Source organism: Equus caballus, chromosome 2 (genome assembly GCF_041296265.1).
Source record: "Equus caballus isolate H_3958 breed thoroughbred chromosome 2, TB-T2T, whole genome shotgun sequence".
In the NCBI taxonomy this organism is placed as follows: domain Eukaryota; kingdom Metazoa; phylum Chordata; class Mammalia; order Perissodactyla; family Equidae; genus Equus; species Equus caballus.
The window spans coordinates 20,886,870-20,905,494 of record NC_091685.1 but is presented as its reverse complement, the minus strand read 5'-3'; positions in this window follow the sequence as shown (position 1 = coordinate 20,905,494).

The following is an 18,625-nucleotide window of genomic DNA, read 5'->3' as shown; positions in this document are numbered from 1 at the left end:
TGCTCACCCAAACCATATACTTACAGACAATTGGGTACACACACTCTCACACCTTCGGCTCTAACAGACACATAGACATTCACACACATCTATTTACAGGCACACCCCCCCCCCCCCAAATCAGTAACTCACACACACAGCTGAGCCCACGTGTGCATGCACACACGAGCTGAACTTTTTTTCCTCCTGCAAGAAGAACTAAGGCAATAAGCAGAGGCTGGTTTTTAATCAGAAATTCACACTTTGGTGTTTTTCTTCCCTTGGCCCAGTGGGAGGTTGGGGAGGATGGAGGAAGAGAGAAGAGGAGGATGGAGAGGGACCTGGTAGGGAGGGACCTGGTAGGAGGAGTCAGGCCTCCAAGCTAGATTTATCCAGCTGGCACCCGGCTGGGGGCGACAGGGTGGCGCAGGTGAGCTGGGTTCCAGCGCATTACTGAGTGCCCTGTTCTGCTTTTATCTACAATGTAGCCAGGACTGCCTCAGGAGGCCACCCTTCCGGAGCCCCAGGAGGGAGATGGGGATGTTGACCCCTGAAAAAAAAGACAGGCAGAGGGCTCTGTGGGGATCCAGGGCTGGGTGTGGCCCGTTCAGTCCAGCCTCCCCGTTGCCAGACTTGTGGAGACCCATTGGGGGTTCTCTGGTCTGCAGCTTCCCAAACCCGGCAGCAGAGGCACCCCGTCAGACCTCCCGCATCTGAATCTCTGTGAGTCAGGCTGAGGAACCTGCATTTTTAAAGCTCCCCAGGTGATGCTGATGAGCAGCAAGGCGGGGAGAACATCCCACTGCCATAGAAAGACCTCCGTCTGGGCATGCCCAGAGACACGCTGTCTCCCTGGAACCTTCCTGGGTGATCTTGACCAGGGGCGGGGAGATTTTTAAGGCAAGGGTGGAGAGTCCTAGGAATTCTGAGAGCTGGAAGGAATCTCAGGCATGGCTCCTCTACTTTTCTAAGAGGGGACACAGAGGACCAGAGGGAAGTGGACTTGCCTGCGGCCATTCAGAGAGTCAGTGGAGTGGGTGGGATTTGAACCTGGGCCACTGGTTCCAAAGCTGGTGTTTTGTGTATCCGTCAGCACAGGCCAGGTTGTGCTGCCATAACAAACAATCCCCACGTCTCAGTGGCTAAAAACAACAAAGACTTATTTCTCATCTCTACTGACCAACGAGGGTCAGCAGAGCCTCTGTTCATCACCGTCACTCTCTTCGTCTCAGTCACCTGGCTGACAGAGCAGCCACCATCTTGGATTCTGCCCCTTGCTGGGCAGAGGACAAGAGAGCTCTGGAGGGTGTGCTGGCACTTAAACGCTCTGGCCCGGGAGTGACCATACCACTAACAGAAGGGGCCAGAACTACTTGTGTGCCTCACTTCCAATGACAGGAAGGGCAATCCGACCACCTGCCTGGACGGGGGAGGAATGGGGTGGGCAGCACCTATGATGTCTACTCTCTGCCAACTGCACGTGACGTGGGGCCCAGGAGCTCCCCTGTGACCCTCAAAGGGCCTTCTGGAGTCTGGCCAGGGGCACCCTCCTCCTCCCCTCTTCAACCCAGTCCCAGCTTCTCCAGCTTTCTCTCTGCAACTCCCGGTCTCCCCAGCTCTCACTTCCCTACCCTCACCCCTTCTTAGGCCTGCAGTCTCCCTCTCCTCATGTTCCAATCCAGAGGTTGCCAGTCCTGGTTTTGCCTCTAGCCCACTGTGCAGGGTGATGGAGAGCGCGTCCTTTTTCATCCAGTGGGCCTCAGTTTGCCCATCTGTACACTGGACCCTGCCTCTGAATCTTGGTCCCCACCCCTGTGCCTCTTGTGGGAAGCGTTTCTGGAGGCCTCTGCATGTTGAGAAAACAGACCTGGGGGAACAGACTTTATTTTTCCTCTTTTTCTGTCCCTGTTTTAGAAGATCCACATATGTTGGGCCTGGAGGCATCCCACGCGTCCTGGGAGCTGAAGGGGCTGCTTCTGCCAGGAAAATCCCTCCTGGGAGGTGGGGTGCTCTCTCCAGAGGGGGGCCAGGCCCAACCTGTCCCCCTCCTCCTCTTCACTTCCGTGGGGCTGGGGGCGGCTCCCAGGGCAGCCGTGGAGGCTGTGTTGGCCAGTGCTCAGGCTGTGGCCCGGAGGGTTCTGCCAGCCCCTCCTCCTCTCTCTTGGAGATAGCCCAAGAAGTGAGCTTTATGTCTTGAGGCACTTAGGTTTGATATCCAGAAGGACTTCCTGGCAAGGACAGTTACTGGATGGGGGAACAGAGGAGAAGGGAATCTTCTCTGATACAGATTTAATTTTTAATTAGTCTACAAAAACTTAAACATTTCTTTCATTTTAAAAGTCGTTGTTAAAGTTACAAAAGTAATGCCTCCTCATTATAAAATCAGAATTCGGAAGTTTCTGGAGTACAGGGTAAATGTCCTCTCCTTCTCAGGCCCGCTCTCCAGGAGCAGCCACAGTCCACGGTTTCGAGTGTGTCCTTCCAGACCCTTCCCCATATACATACAAATAAGACCGTAGGGTTTTATGATTTTTCTTTGTGAAAATGGCATCGTGTTTATGCTTGTAAGTACAATTCTGTCGCCTACTCCCCGACTCTCTCTTCAAATGCGTGCTGAGCCCTGTGTGTGTGTGGCCCTGCCTTGGGCCCCTTGGGCTCTTGCATAGACCTCCCTGCCTGGGTGCCCCAGCATGGTCAAGGCGGAGGCTACCTCTGACTCTGGCAGAGGCTGCTTCCTTTGGGGAAGGCCACTTGGCTGTGGGCCTGGTGGACAGTGGCCTCACCAGGCAGTCTCAGAAGCAGAGATGGGGGGTAAGGAGGTTGTGCTGGCCTCGTCATAGGGCAGTGAGGTGGTGCTTGTCCCTCCCGGATGGATAGGAGGTGTGCACAGGGACAGGGGCCAGGCCACATGGAGTCTGGGACAGCCAAGATAGTCCCTTCTCCAGCCATGCAAGACTGAGTCCACTTCCTGGCCTCATGAAGCCAGCCACCCTGGGTTTCTGGGTTGGGGAGGTGGTGGAGTCACAACATTTATTGAGTGCCCACTGTATACTAGATGCTTTCTTACAGGTTAGAGAATCTTCTAGGCTGCCTTTGCCCAATCTAGGGCCTTTTGGCTTAAATGCTACCTCCTCCAGGAGGCCTTCCCTGGCGATGGGTGGGTGTCTTTCTCTTGCTGCTATGACCTCCTGTGCTTTTTTCATTCGTTTATGTACTCTTTTCAGAGCAATCACCCGTTTGTAGGTCCCCCTTCCACTCCAGTGGAGTGTAAATAGCTCCCTGAAGACAAACTGTGGTCAGGTTCCAGGCTTTATCCACCATTTCTAGCACATGAAAGACACTGGCTCTAAAAGTGACAGCAGCTTCTTCCTGGCCCCTCGCAGACTCAGGACACTGGGTGGGACCTGGGGTGGAGCTCTCCCTCCCCTAGCTTTCCTTTCTCTAGAATGGGGACCACTCTCCCTGCCCTCCCCACTCTCCATTCTGCCCCAACCATCAGATTCTGCATAAGTATCTGGGGTTGGACTCAGAACCTTGCCAGAGAGAGTGGCGAGTCTCTGTACATTCCTGTCATAGCTTGAATACCTTCTTTGATGGGGAACTCATCACTTCTCACGGAGCCCCTTCCTGTCTGCTGAGAAGTCCTTCCTTGCAAGAAGCTGAAGTCTGTCCCCGAGACTAAGAATCACAGCCAGTCAGCCCAAGATGGACCTTGACACCAGCCAACCAGCTTACCCACCTTTTACAGATGAAGGAACTGCCTCCAGAGAGGTTAAGTGACTTGCTCAAAGTCACACAGCCAGTGAATAAAGGATTGGAACCTCTACTCCTGACTCCTAGTCCAGTGCTCCTTCCCCCACCCAAGGGTCTTGGTTCTGACCTCTGGGCCTCACTGACTGGGGGAGCTTCCTCTGTCTCAGGGATTCCATGATTGAGGCTGTGATGCTGGCGTCTTCCCAGTCCTCACCACCCCTCCCCATGCTGGCCCTGTGTCCCTCGGACAGAGCTCACTGGGCCTGGAAAGGCTGCAGATCACCCTGCCCCGCACCCCCTATCCCCTCCTTCCCCAGCTCCTCTCATTTTTCCTCTGAAAGGAAAAAATTAATAGAAAATGTAAGTGAGCAATCTCGCGGATGAGGCGGGTTTTCATTATTTGCGGCTGGGGAAGGCAGGCCAGGGCGAGGATCCCAGTGAAGCATGGATTCTGCCAGGAGCCTCGGGAGATAATTGAGCGGCGGTGGCAGAGGCGGCGGGCACGGGGCGGGCGCGGGCGCGGGAGCTGTATTATCATTAGAATTTACATGACACATTAGCCAGAAGTGGCAGCGTTCATCTTTCTAACCAAATCCCATTTACCAAATGAGCAGCGGACACTTGTTTTCTCAGCTGGCTCTGTTCTCCATGCAGCTTCCTGCTCGGAGCTCTCGGAGCCGGCTGGCTGCTGCTCCCTTGGGCACGGGAAGCAGAGCCCACTGACATTTACCCAGGGCCCACTGCGCCCCAATCGCTTTCCTACCTGGGCCTGGATCCTAATGCCCCTGTGGGCAGGCAGGGTATCATACCCACTTTATACACAGGGAAACTGAGGCTTCAAGAGGTTAAGCTTGGGCTTTAGTTCAGTTTTGTGTTGTGCTGGCAATAATAATGTCAACTTGAGAGGGTGGATTCTGAAGCCAGAATTCCTGGGTTCGAATCTTGGCTCTTCTACTTGCCAGCTCTGTGGCCTGGGGCAAGTTCCTCAACCTCTCTGGATCCCCTGGTCCTTACTTGCAAAATGGTATTAATGATAGAAGCTCTAGGGGCCGGCATGGTGGCATAGTGGTTGAATTCGTGCACTCTGCTTGGCAGCCTGGGTTTCACGGGTTCGGATCCTGGGCGTGGACCTACACACCACTCATCAGGCCATGCTGTGTCAGGGTCCCACATACAAAATAGAGGAAGATTGGCACAGGTGCTAGCCTAGGGCCAATCTTCCTCACCAAAAAAAAAAAAGTTACCTCTATGAGGGCTGTTGTGAAGACTAAATTCAACCTTGAAAGCAAAGTAGTTAACACTGAGTCAGCTCTTCATATGCACTAGTTATCACTATTATTATTTTTATTGCTAGCATTTACAGGGCCCCCACCAGGTGCCAGGCATGTTCTAGCCACTCTCTGTTCACAACAGCCTTTGCTCTTCCCCACCACACTGTGGTTTTTCCCATGGGAGACCTGAGGCTCAGAGAGGTGAATTGCCTTGCCCAAGGTCACCCAGCTCCAAGTGGTGGAGCTGTTTCCTGAGCTGGAATCGGGGCTTTTGGAGAATAAGACCTGTGTCTTTCTGGCTGCACAGCTGCTTTGCTGCCCCAGAAGGAAGCTTTCCCTCAGGGCAGGATGGCAAGTCCTTGACAATGCTGGTCCTCTTTGAGCCACTCCCCTCAGCTGCCCCTCTCTGACTTGCCCCCTTTCCGCTCCTTCTCTCTGCTCCAGACCTGCAGGGGTCGGGGAGGGGCTGTCTGCTCAGCCCTCTGGAATGTCTGCTGCTGAGCCCATCACTCACAAGGGGGAGGTGGCAGGGCTAATGACAGGGAACCCCTGATTGAGCACCTACTATGCGCCGGGCCCTGGGGCGAGACAGAGATGGATGAGATGTGGGCTCCAATGACAACACAAAGGGTACTACCGACAGAACATGATTAATTGCAGAAGGAACCGCACAGACAATGACCGGGGCTGGGACTTGCAGGCTGAGAGCCCGGCTCTGAACAGGGAGCTCGAATCTCAGCCGTTGTGACGAAGGGCCTGTCAATACACTTGGCAGATGTTTAATGTGCCTACTATGCACCAGGCACCCTCCTAGGTGCTCCGGGATACCTCCCAGAACAAGCCAGACAGGGCCTCTGCTCCCATGGAGCTTAACATTCCAAGAAGATGACAGAGAATAATGATGTAAAACCATGATAAGCTAATTTCAGACGGTAAATGCTCTGAAGACAATGAAAAAGGCTGATGGGGCAGAGGGAGGCGTTGTTAGATATTGAGGTCAGAGGAAGCCTCCCAGAGGAGGTGACATTAAACGATGACCTGCATTAGGAGGAGGTGCCAGCCACCCGAGGATCTGTGGGAAGGGCGTTGCAGGCGGGGGAAATAGCCGGGCCGAGGTTCTGGGGACTGAACGAGCTTGGCAGGCTCACAAACAGACCGGAAGGTGAGTGTGGCTAGGGGTAGTGTGCGAGGGGAGGGTGGAAGGAGATGAGGTGGGAATGGATGGGGGCGTGGGGGTGGGGGAGTGTGGGGGCGTGGGACACAGACGTTCAGATCGCCAGGTCTCCACGGTAACCCTATCTCTTCATTGAGGGGCCTCTCTCCTGTCTTGGTTGGCCTCTTGCCTCTCTTTGTCCCCCCATCAATGTCCCTTTCTGCTTGAAGGCCCTCTGGACACACTTCAAGGGTCAGCTAGCTCCTGGAGCCAGGGGCCTCCCTAATCTCTGCCCATCCCCCAGCCTCACCTCCTGCGACACTCAGGCTCTTTCACACCTCTGTGCCTTTGACCATGCTGTGCCCTGCACTTGGAATTCCTTTCTCTGTTTCAGCTTGGCGAAGGAAAGCTGACACCTCTTCTTTGAGTCGCTGGGTCCTCAGGCTCCCTATCTTAGAGCTCAGCACACTGGGCGTTAGAATCATCTGTTTCCCCTGAGCGGGGATGGGGCTTACTCCAATGTCTGTGGAGGAATCAAGGAGCAGATTCCTTTTCTGTCTGTGGCTCTGTAACTCCCCGGCTGAGGTTGCAGCTGTTGGCCTCTGGGGCTTCCCTCTGAGCCCCTCCAAGGTGAGAAGGGTCTCAAAGGGGATTTCCCCACCTTCTTCCCTCCCCTCCCCCATGGTGGGACCCCACCTAGTGACCTGGGCCAGGGGCGAAGCAGCCCCCTGGGCTCAGGAGTCTGTACTGTGTGCGCCAGGAAATGACTTGGAGATGCTCTGTCAAGCACAAGATATAAATTGCAGGCAGTTTTTCAACGTTTGGAGAGATTGCTTTTTGAGTGGCAACCTGCATCTGCGCATATCGGGAGGGGGTGGGGCAGGGAATCATTTACTTGGCTCTATTCTCTTTCCTCCCTGGGGCTCAGTCACTTCTTGGCCCAGCAGGACCCCAGCTCAGGCCTGGAATAAGAGGTAGGGGGCTCTGGACACAGCAGGGATGGACTGGAGCGGGGTCTCCAGGTTCAGCCCGTGACATCCCACTGCTGGGAGCTGGGCAGAGGCTGGCAGGCCCTGTCCAGGGAGTCGGTAGACAGGCTGGCAGACCTCTAACAGGCTTACCTGCTGGTGGGCTGAGCTCCCTCCTCCCCCATCCCAAATGAGAGAAGCTGAGGGGCTGCCCTTGTTAGCTCTGTGCCCCTGGGAACCTGCGTGAACTTTCTGGGCCTCGTGGTAACACAGCAGTGATAGGAAGGAGATACGAGCTTGGAGGACTGCTGGGAGGATGGAACAGGCCCTGGGCGTGGCCCATGTGAGGGCCCCTGGGTGTTTGCTGCGATTTTACCCCGTGACTGCTGGTCTTGGTGAGGGAGGAGCCCACAAGTGGTGATTCCCGCTGCTCCTGAGCCCTGTGACTGGCACGGGCAGGTGGATGGTGGGGCAGCAGCCAGGGACATGAGGGCCCCAGTGAGCTAGTTCCTAGGGAAATCCTCGGCTCCACCCCAAGAGGAGGACAGGGGAAGCAGAGTCTCCTGGGCAGGGTGGTCAAACTCATAGGGAATCCGTTTGCCGGAAGGTGGAGGGTGACTTCCAACCCTAGGAAGGGAGGAGGCTTCGGGCCATCTTGTACCTGCCCAGGTGGCTCTGCAGCCATTTCCTCCTCACAGGAAACCAGCTCTGCAAGGTGGACTCCGGGCAAGGGGCCTCTGAGGGGTGGTGGGCTCCTGGGCATGCATGGGGCTGGGCTGGGGGCCGCTGCCACTCGATTCCCACTCCCAAGCTGGAAAACGGGCCGCCCGCTCCTCCGCGGCAGTCAAGAGGGCTCCCCAGGGAGCTGGCCTCCCCGCAGGCTCGGAGAGCTGCTTGCGGTTTGAGTTAATGCTCCTTAGAAGGAGACGATGGGTCCCTCCGGGGCCTTTCAGGAGATTACAGATCACATTCAAACCAATCCACCCCGGAGGGAGGGGAGGGAAGTACGCTACACCAGCCCTCCGAGCCCAGGAAGCAGGGAAGTGGGCGAGGGCTGGAGTCCGCGCTAGGACTGGGGGCAAACGGGTGCTAGCTAGCCACTGTTGTGTTCACTCACTTACCAAGACGTATTGGGAAGGTCCTGTTATCACACCTGTTTGACGGATGAGGACACTGACAGCAGAGAGGTTAAGTAACTTGCATAAGGGCTAGTAAGTGGTAGATGAGAGCATGTTTCTAGGGCAGGGCGGTGGACCCTACCTGGAGCTGGTGCTGATGTTGAGACCTGGGCTGGAGCTGGATGGCTGGGAGCTGGCTGGAGCTCACGCCCACAGAGAACACTCTCTGTTCTTCTTTGTGTTCAGCAGGCCTGTGGGGGAGATGCCAGGCTCACCTTTCTCTCCTTGGAGTCTCAAGGGATATGGGCTCTGGGACATGTGCCACCTTCATCCCTCCTGGTTCGCCCTGCCTGGACGGCTGGTCACCCCGCTTCCCCGAGATCCAGGCAGACACTGCGTCTTGGCATATAGGGAGATGCTGGGGCCTGCACTGTGGTTCTTCTGCTCAGGCCAGGAGGTCTCAGGGGCTGGAGGCGGCAAGGGCAGCTGCGTCAGGAATTGCGCGCTTGGGGGGCCTGGGCAGCTCTAGCTCCTGTCGTTGGGCCCTGAGAGGTCCAGATCAGTGTAAAGTTTGGCTGTGGGAAGTTACAAAAGCTCTTAACCTGGACTAGAGGGTGGGTGGATGGGCCGATGTGGCCCAGAAGCAGCCAGAAGCCATTCCCCTGAGACACCAAGGCCCCCTCTCTAGCCCTCTTGACCCGCGGGGTCTCAGGTACCTGAAGTCCCAGCTGCCTTCTCGCTTAAACACTTCCAATGATTTACAGTTGTCTGCAGAGTAAGGCTGAGCTGAGGCATTAGGTAAATTCCAAAGTTTTGTCTCAGCCTCCTGCAGCTAGTGAGGGGTACAGAAGGTCTCAAGGGGAGAACCAGGCCAGCTGGGAAGTGCAGCCTCCTTGGACCCCTCCCAGAGTTGCTATTGACATGGTTTGAGGGTTACATTGTTGCTTCTCCTGACACACCCCAGCCCGGGGCCTGGCACAGAGGTCCTGCCTAACCGCATGGTGCCGTTAGGAGATGAATCCTGTTGGTCCTTTTGCTCTGGGCTGTGCTTCTGGATCTCTTTCTCTGTACTTATGGCTGCCTCATCCAGCAGAATCCTGAATTTGGCAGGTAGAACTGATACATTGAGAAATTACAATTTGTAGGATGTAAACAAAATGAGACTTTATTTGTATCTCCCATTATCCTTTTAAATTTCATCCCCATGGCCTATTGGCTGACTTTTAGGTAATAAATCCATTTACAAAAGTCACTTTCAGGCATAAACCAGGTTTCAGTTCCAAAATTGGAATGTATAGTCCCAGCTATTAATCTCTATCTCAAGTGTGATTCAATATCAAATCTTTCCCCTCCCCAAGCCAGAGTGGCTGACAGGTTGTAGGGGACACGAGATGTGGCTGCTGTAACTGACCCCTCCAGGGTTCGGGAAGGAGATGGAGGAAGGGAAGGGGGCCAGTGAAATGCCTTCCTTGCTCTGGTCTGAATAAGGCTTGGCACTCTCGGGGGCTGGCTGGTGTGCATCTCTTTCTGCTTCCTCTCAGCTCCCGGGGGTGAGTCCCTTCGCTTCCCAGCAGGACTTACTGTGACCCCGAGCTCTTCCCTTTCCCCTGGATCTGCAGTAAACAGTTGCACAGCCTTTGGCCCCACATGCTCTGGATGAGCAGGCCACCCCCGGGGCAGCTGCCTCCTCTCCGCCGGAGTCTTTTCTGGTTAGATTTCCCTGGCGGGAGTTAGACGCCAGGATGGAGGCTTGGTGAGGCCCCTCACTTGGCACACAGCGTCTGTCATATCTCGGTGCCTCTGTGACAGCTTCTTTTTAAACTCCTCGTTTCATGTGTAAGAGGACAGTTCTGCCCCCTGCTTATCACTAAGAGAGTCGGCAACAGGGCGTGCAGCCATGTCCAGCTGCCCACAGGGTCCCAGCTCAGTCCTCCCCACCCACTGGCCGTAAGACTGACAGGAAATGGTCAGTCTATAGAACACTGAGTCGCGGCTCCATTCCTAACCAAGTGTGTGATCTTGTGTAGGTGACTCAGCTTCTTCACGCTTCAGTTTTGTCATCTGTGAAATGGGGACACTAGTACGTACCTCCTAGTTTGTTGAATAAATGAGATAGCCGAAAACGCTTAGAGCAGTGTGTCTGGCTCACAGTAAGCACTCGACAAAGTATAATTTATTATTAGTCTTCGTATCCAGGGACTCTGGAACTTGGGAGGCAACAGGGGAGTGAGTGGTGAAGAGTGTAGGCTGTGGGATTTGGGGTGAGACAGATCTGGTTAGAATTTGCCTCGAGTTTCATGACTTTGAGCAAATTCCAACCCTCACTGAGCCTCAGTTTCCACAGCTGTAAAATGGAGCTTTCACGATTTCCCTTTTGCCTCAGGGCTGTGGGGGAGATTTATTGAGATAAAGTCTCTGATGCCCTGAGTTCAGCGCACAGTAGGCACTTAGTAAAGGGTAGCCATTGTGTCCTATTCCTGATGGAGACAGATTCTCCTTGAGGTCTGGGAAGAGGCCGTCCTCACCAGTGCCTCTTTAAATCAGCCACCCTGCCCTGACTTTTTTGTGTTGCTTTAATCACCAAGGAGACAGTGAAGGGGCCCGGATATTAGGGAGAAGCCCTTGATTTATAATTACTGCACCTCACAGGCTGCCGTCACTCCTCCACCACCCCGGTCCTGGTCCAGCATGTCGGACTGCGGCTCTCCATTGCAAGAGCTGGGAACTTCGGGCTCAAATCGAATGCAAACAGATGAATATCTCTCATCTGTGTTTTAGTTTGTGTCTCCAAGCTGTTCTGGAGAACAGAGGAGCGAGGTGGGGGCGTCTCAGGTGGCCTTGCTAACGAGCAGGTTCATTTTCCTTGTCCTCCTTCCGCCACAAGGACAGAAGAATTGTTTTTCTGTTTGGCAAGCCAGTATCAATATTTCTGGAGTGAGAGGAGGAAGAAAACAACCCCAGGCTTTATTAGTCCTCCTGTGGCTTTGGGGACACATGCAGGGAGGATTGCTGGGGACGTGGCTCCCCCGTCACCTGGCCTCACCCGGCCTCACCCCCACCCTGCAGAGCGGCCTGGGGAGGCAAGCTGGACTGGAGACCCATGGGGGGAAATGCCCCTCAGAGAGAAACCCCCTTGCCCAGTCCTCTGTACACACAGAGGAAGGGATGTGTTCAAGTTCATGGGACAGAGATGGGCTGGAATCAGGCTTCTGGCTACCTGCCCCTTGCTTTTCCCATTAAAAGAGGAGTTTTAAACTTTTGAAAAGCTACAGAATCTTTTAGAAAGTGAAATCTCATACGGACACCTCAAACGTAAAACACATGAAGGGGAGACGTTCTATTTGAGTTGCGGTCAGAGAGGGGACATGGGGGTCGGGAGCCCTGTTTAGTGACATCATACACCTGGCTGACCCTCTAAAACTCCTTCAAGAAACACTAGGGTTCTATGGCATCTGGTCTGAAAACCCCTGCGGCAGACTCTGTCGTCTTGATTCTCAACATCTGCGTTTGGGGAAGACAATTTGGAGCTTTAGACTCTAGTTTTTTGAAACTGACCCGAAATTTGAGATGGAGTTTGTTGCTTCTCCTCCCAGGGTGGGCATTGCCTACGAATGGACAGAGCACCCACCCACCTGTTTCACAAGCAAGGGTCAAGAAGAGACCAAGCTTCTGAGTGGGTTGAAATCCACTTCTGGGAAGTGCCGTCTCTCTGGCTGGGTATGGCCAGTGTTTCCCCTTGGCGAGTGTTGGGAGCCAGTCTATGAGTGACCGTCACCCCTCCTTTCTGGACCCTGGAAGGGGAAAGACCCAGGGGATCTCAGTCCTGGGCTGTTGGGGGCAGCTGTGTGTCTGTTGTCAAGACAGTTAACTGCTCTAAGTCAAGTCTTGTCACTTCTAAAACAGGGACAGTAACCTGAGCTAGGGTTGTTGTGAGACTGAATCAAATCATTTTGTTTTTTAAAGCAAGAAAATGTTTTTTAGAAAGAAGTAATTATGATGGCATTCTTGCCATGTGCTAAGAACTGTCTTAGTGCCCGACAGTCCTCTGATTCTATTCCTACGCCCATTTTGCAGCTGAGGCCATTGAGACGAGAAGGTTCAATCGTGTCCCCAATGTCACAGAGCTAACATGAAATTCCAATACACAGGGGGTCTAATGGGCCTCAAGGAAGGAGTGGGGGCCCTGGCTTTTCCTTCTACTCCTCCCTGCTACACAGTCCTCACACGGGTTCAAACACCAAGGGTGCAGGTCAACCCTCTCGATTAATAAAAAGGGAAACTGAGGCCCAGAGAGGCGTAGACTTGATGAAGGTCGTTCAGCTAGCCAGTGGCAGAGCTGGTTCCCACGCCCAGGTTTCTGGACTCCCAGCTCGGGGTCTTGTCCTTGCCTGCCTCGGGCAACACGGAACATCATTCTGGCTGCATGAGATGACCTCCTTCGAGAACATTCCTGAGTCCTAGCTCTCCCCTTGCGGGGGCCGGGCTGGACTCTGCTGTCAGGGATGTGGAGCAGAACCCTCCTTGAGGGGAGAAATGGACCCCCAGACAGCCCCCAGTTCAGCCTTCCTTTCTTTTCTCTTTGAACTTCCTCAGGTTACAAACCACACTGTTAAGGGCTGGCTAATAAACCATCCATCTTGTCCCACAGAGAGAGCCGCAGGCCTCCCGCGGCTTGCTCCTCCTCTGGGAGGGGATCAATGCCTTATCTCAGCCCGGCCTGTGTGGAGAGGAAGGAGGGAAATGAAGGCACTTAATTAAGGCGCAGAGGAGCGGAAAGGGAACACTGCGTCCTCCCTGACTCCCGCTCTCCCTTCACCTCCTCCGTCGCCCCTCCGAGGGCAGTAGGCAGAGTCCACTGAGACCAGTGGGCTTGGGAAGCAGGGGAGGAGGTGCTGAAGACGAGAAAGACTCTAGAGGGGACCCTGCACTCTGGGCCTGAGCTAGAGTTTGCCCCAAATGGAAATGCCCTGTTCTTTCGTGTCCACTCACTCCCATCCAGGCAGGCCCGGTCTTGGCCGTGGGCAGTGGGGAGGGGGAGAAGCAGCAAGAACTCTGCCTGGGAAACACCCCTGACAGAGCCCGAATTTCTACCTTTAGGTGACCCTTTCAGGTAAGGAAATTGTCCTTGGCTCTCTCTGTGACCGTAAGTGCTTGCAGAAGGGAGCTCCTCTTGTGCGCTTCAGGAGGAAGAATCTGGACTCTATGGTCCACACTTTCCCTTCTCTCGGGCCCTGGGCAGGGCCTGCAAACGCCGTCCTCAGTGAGCTGGACAGGCGAGTGCCCACGTGTGCAAGCTTTTACACACTTGGAAGCCCCATCGCCGGAATTTTCTGGGCTGTTCAGCCATTCCCCTTGATGTTCTGGTCTGCTATCTCATGTGCCTCTATCCTCTGTGAACTTGGCTGTTGACACGTGGATGTCTCTTGCTCCCTCAGCTCCTGGCACCTTTTGTCCTGGCTGATGTCCAACTGTCGACCTTCACAACCCCCATGGCCTCCTGGCCTGGATGTGACCCTTGCCTCTGGCTTTTCTGAATGTGACTTCTGTCACACCTGTAGTCTTTCACACCCAGCTCTAAGACAGTAGGTGGCACCTTTGAGGTTCTGTGACCCTGGTGGTGGCCCTGCCTGCCTGCAGTGGGAGCACAGATGGGTGAGAGCCATTCCCAGAGGATCCTGGGCAGGATGGGGGAGCATTGTTCTCCACCCTGGAGGTTCCCCCAGCAAGGCAGTTGCTCCAGACTGAATGGTTGTGTCTCCCCAGATTCCCTGAATGCTGAACCCTGATCTCCAGTGCAATGGTCTTTGAAGGTGGTGGTGGGGCCTTTGGGAGGTGATTGGGTCATGAGGGTGGAGCCCTCAGGAATGGGATTAGTGCCCTTAGAAGAGAGAGCCTAGAGGGCTCCCTCGCCCCTTCTGCCATGGTGAGGAGGCAGGGAGAAGATGGCCATCTGTGACCCAGGGAGCAGGCCCTCACCAGACAGTGAAACTGCTGGTGGCCTCGTCTTGGACTCCAGCCTCCGGAAGTTGTGAGAGAGACGTGCCTGTCATTTATAAGCCATCCAGTTGCTGGTCTTCTGTTTCAACAGCCTGAATGGACTGAGACAGCAGCCCTGTCCTGCCCTGCCCTGGGGGCCCTGAGGAGGGCTGGATTTTGCCCACCATCCCTCCCAAGCTGCTACAGGGATTCGGAGGTGGGAACTTGAGCAACGGCCTGGGGCAAGGTGACTATGCCCACAGGGCAGGCCCTGCTTCCTCGCTGCCCCATGAGGGGTAGGCTTAGCTCTCTGTTCACTGGGGCCAATGCTGCTACCTCATTGAGAGCAAAGACTTTTGAGATAATTTAGTGATTGAATGAATGTTTATTGAGGTAATAGAAGGGGGAGTGGAGAACTGATCCCACCCAGGGGATGAGCCATGTCGAGTGCTTAAGTTAACTTAAGTATATACAGAGCTGTTGTCCCCTGCTGGTCCCCTGCAGTTGTAACTAGTGCTGTCCTGTCTGTAATCACCAGCCCCTCCACATGGGTTAGCCCCCTGGTGACTATCTTCGCCTCCCCTCCTCTTGTCTCCGGGGTCTGGGACTCCCACTCGCATTGTTCACTCCTGAGTCCCATGGGACATGGCCTGGTCGCTTCCTGATAAGCTCACCAGGGTCCCTACCGCCCCCTCTGCCTGTCTCGCTCAGGGTGTAATCTTGTGTTGGGCCACTCCTGTGCCGTGCTGGAACTCTCTCGGCCCACTTCTACTCCAGCTATTGCTCCCATAACCCGCTTCAAGCAGGTGTGCCTGATGGCACCTTGTGCGGCTGTACCGCCCATCTTTCATTTCCTGCCCCAGCGCCTCCCTGTGCTGGGGCTTGAGGTCCCTGTGGGGACACACTCAGCACCCATATGTGGGCAAACCCGGGAGCATGAGTCAGGGATGTGCTGGAGCCGGCTTGAATCGGCTTGCAAGAGCCACTTGTCACCTATTCAGAAAATTTGCTAGCCAGATGTTAAACCCTGGGCAGCTTGAAGTCAGCCTTGGCAGGAGTATTTATACCACGGGAATTGGCAAATGCTACAAATCAGGGCTTCCCTCCACCCCACCCAGAACTCATTTACCGGCACACACTACCGGAGAGAGTTAACACCCACCCCATGGGGCAACCCTTGACCAGTGGGGGTCAGGAACTGGTGGATAAATGCCCTCCCCTTCCATCTTCAGATGGACAATTCTTTGATGTGTTCGACATAACTCTTCTCTTCAGAGGGTGCCAGGAGGGTGGAACCCCAGATGCGCACAGCAGTGGCTAGTCTGATAATGCACACTCGTGTTGGATTTTCATCCTTTTCTCTAGCCCTGAATTCCTATTCCCTGGGCTGCTTCCCCAAGTAAACTACTTACATACAAACCCTTGTCTCAGACTTTACTTTCATGGGGGCGGGGGGGGGAGGAGGGGTCGGGGGGTGGGAGGTGCAGAAGCTACGACTATTCCTTTAAGTACAGACTGTATTTGCTTCCTCGGCCCAGAGCCTACCATTTCAGTGTTTTTATTCCTGTGATTTTTATTCCCATGTCTTGCCGTGATTGTACAGTCTTCCCAAAGCAACGACTCCTGATTTGCCTTAGAACATCTTTTGTAGCGGTGGAAAGGATTTAAAATATTCAGTTGATTTAGGCAGCAAAAAAAAATCTTCTGGCCTGAGTGCTGTCTGCAAGTCTCTTGCCTGTTACTCTAACTTTCCTTCACGACTGATTTCAGCTTCTATTTGCAAGTATAACCACCACCTGTGTCCTCTCCTCGTGATTGCATTTCTCCGTCATCTTCCAGCATCCCAGCTGCCCAGGAACCTTAAAACTGGGGGTTCCATCCTCAAATCATTTAGCCAGCTCTCCCCCAAACAGGGTTTATATGTCTTAATTTTATTTCTGGTTTCTAACCCAAGTCATTTGCCCTGATCTGCCTTAACTCTGCCCACTGATATGTTGCTGATTATTGCACATACCTAACCATGACTCAGTCTCCCATTTTTTAATAAAGCTCTATGGGTTGCACTTAGCTAAGCAGATTGGGTGATGGTTGGAGAGATTTCTGGTTAACTGGGTCATGCACAGTAGCTATGGTGATTCCTTTGCGTGTCTCTTTGAGACGGTCATGTCCCAAGAAAATCAGGTCAGATCAGGAATGGAAGTGGATTGGGCATTCTTTTCCTCCCTGTCTGTCTATTAAAGGACGTCAACCCTTGGGCTGAAGAGAAGCGCTTCCCCAAGTCTGTTCCATTTGGTCCTCACAGCCCCATGGGCTGTGGGCCCCTTGTCATCAGTCCTTGATGGGGGGTGGTAGGAAGCCTAAAGAGAGAAGAGGACATGGTCATTAAGACCCTGAGGAAGGCACAGGGAAGAGAAGAGAAGTGGTCATGGCCAATGGAACAATCCTCTGTAGGAGCGCCAGGCTGACTCTCTGAGAAGATCCTACTGGGGGTTGGCAGTGTCAGGAGCCTCCCAGATACACCACATTAGGTGCTCCCAACGAGGTCCTCACAACTTTGTCTTGCATCCTGGATGTGGTCCTGAGTTTGCAAGTCTCTCATATTCCCTCTCCTGAACTTAGGAGAGGATGGCAATGCACACGGTGGCCTCTATTCCCTTTGTCTCAGGATCTTCGGCCCATAGGCAGACTGGCACACTTCTGCAGAGCCCACTGGGAGGCCCTGGACAGGAGAATCCCAGACTGACACACAGTTTCCCGCTGCTTCTCCTTGTAAAGAACCAAGATGGCAGACTCTTCTTTTCCCCCCAACCTTCCGCCTTTTGGGTCCTTAGAGCTTGGGCCCTATGACAGAGGCCAATTGTGTGCTGTCATGTGCACAAACGTCCACGTGCCCCTGTATGTTTCCCAGCCTTTCTTGCGGTTAGGTTGGGGCCACACGACTGGTTCGAGCCAATGAGATGTGGGCAGAACTGATGTACGTTCCTTCCAGGATGGCACTTGAAGACATCTCATGAAATTACCCAGCCCTTTCTTTTCCTTCAGTGGCAATACTGGGGGCCACACCTTGAGGAGGGCAGAGTTGCATGACAGAGGAGCCTGGATCCCTTTCACCACTAGAGGAGAGCTACTCAGGAGAGCCACTTGACACACTGGGGTAGGCAGAATTTTGGCTCCCATGACCTTTGCCCCTAATGTTACACCCATGAACGTATTACGTTACATGGCAAAAGGGACTTTGCTGATATAATTAAGATTACTAAGCAGATAACCTTAGATAGGGAGATTATCCTGGATTATCTGGGGAAAGCCGATGTAATCACGTGAGTCCTTAAAAGCAGGAGAGGAAGGCAGAGAGATGTGGGGAGGAGAAGTCAGAGAGATTTGTAGTTTGAGAAGGACTTGATGAGCCATTGCTGGCTCTGAAGATGGAAGAGGCCATGAACGTGAGAGTGTGGGAATGTGGGAAGCCTCTGAAAGCTGACACTGACTCCTGGCCAACAACCAGCAAGGAAATGGGGACCTCAGTCCTATAATCTGCCAACAACCTGAATAAGCTTGGGAGCACTTCTTCTCAGAGCCTTCTGATAAACAGCCCTGACGGCCAACAGCTTGATTTCGGACTTGTGGTACCCTAAGTAGAGGACCCAGCCAAATCCCAGCTCAGACATTTCACCTATTATGAGAATACCAGTGGTATTTTTAAAAAGCTGCTGATTTTGTGGTCATTTGCTATGGCAGTCATAGAAAACTAATACACCCACATAGGACTTTGTGTGCCTAAGAAAAGATCCGTCCAGCCAGTGAGATTTCAAAGCCTGCCTCTTGTAGCAGCTAACAATGCTCATTCTGATTAAAACAGGCCCTGTTAGCTTCAGCGTGCAGGAACATGCACACTAGCCATGGGGCAGAGTGGAGACGAGACTGGGTCCTAAGGCATCTGAGTGTCTGCTTAGGTCTCTTGGGGAGCTGACACTCTCTGCAGAGACGGCTGCTCAGCCTGGAGCCAGCTCAGGCCTCATGAGCCCTCGGGAGCAGGAATGTGGTCCAAGAAGAGACGCCTAGAGAGGAGAAAGGCAGGTCTCCAAGATCACACAGCAAGCTATTGGCAGAGCCGAGGCTAGAACCCAGGCCTCCTGACTCGAAGGCCTGGGCCTTTTGCCCAAGCTGAGTGCCAGTGAGATTTTGCGTGGGAGCGGGCGCGTGTGAGCTCCGAGTGCACGTCGTGGGTTCCACGTGTGCCTGTGTGCAGGATTCCTCTTCGCCAGCTCCCGGATCTCCAGGGTTAATGCTTAGGAGGCTGAGAAGCACAGCCTCTCCATTTTGGTAATTGAAATCAATTTCTCAGCCTTATCTTTCGGAAACCTATATAGTCTAGACTGTAATCTCAAAGCCGGGGCTCAGGCAACT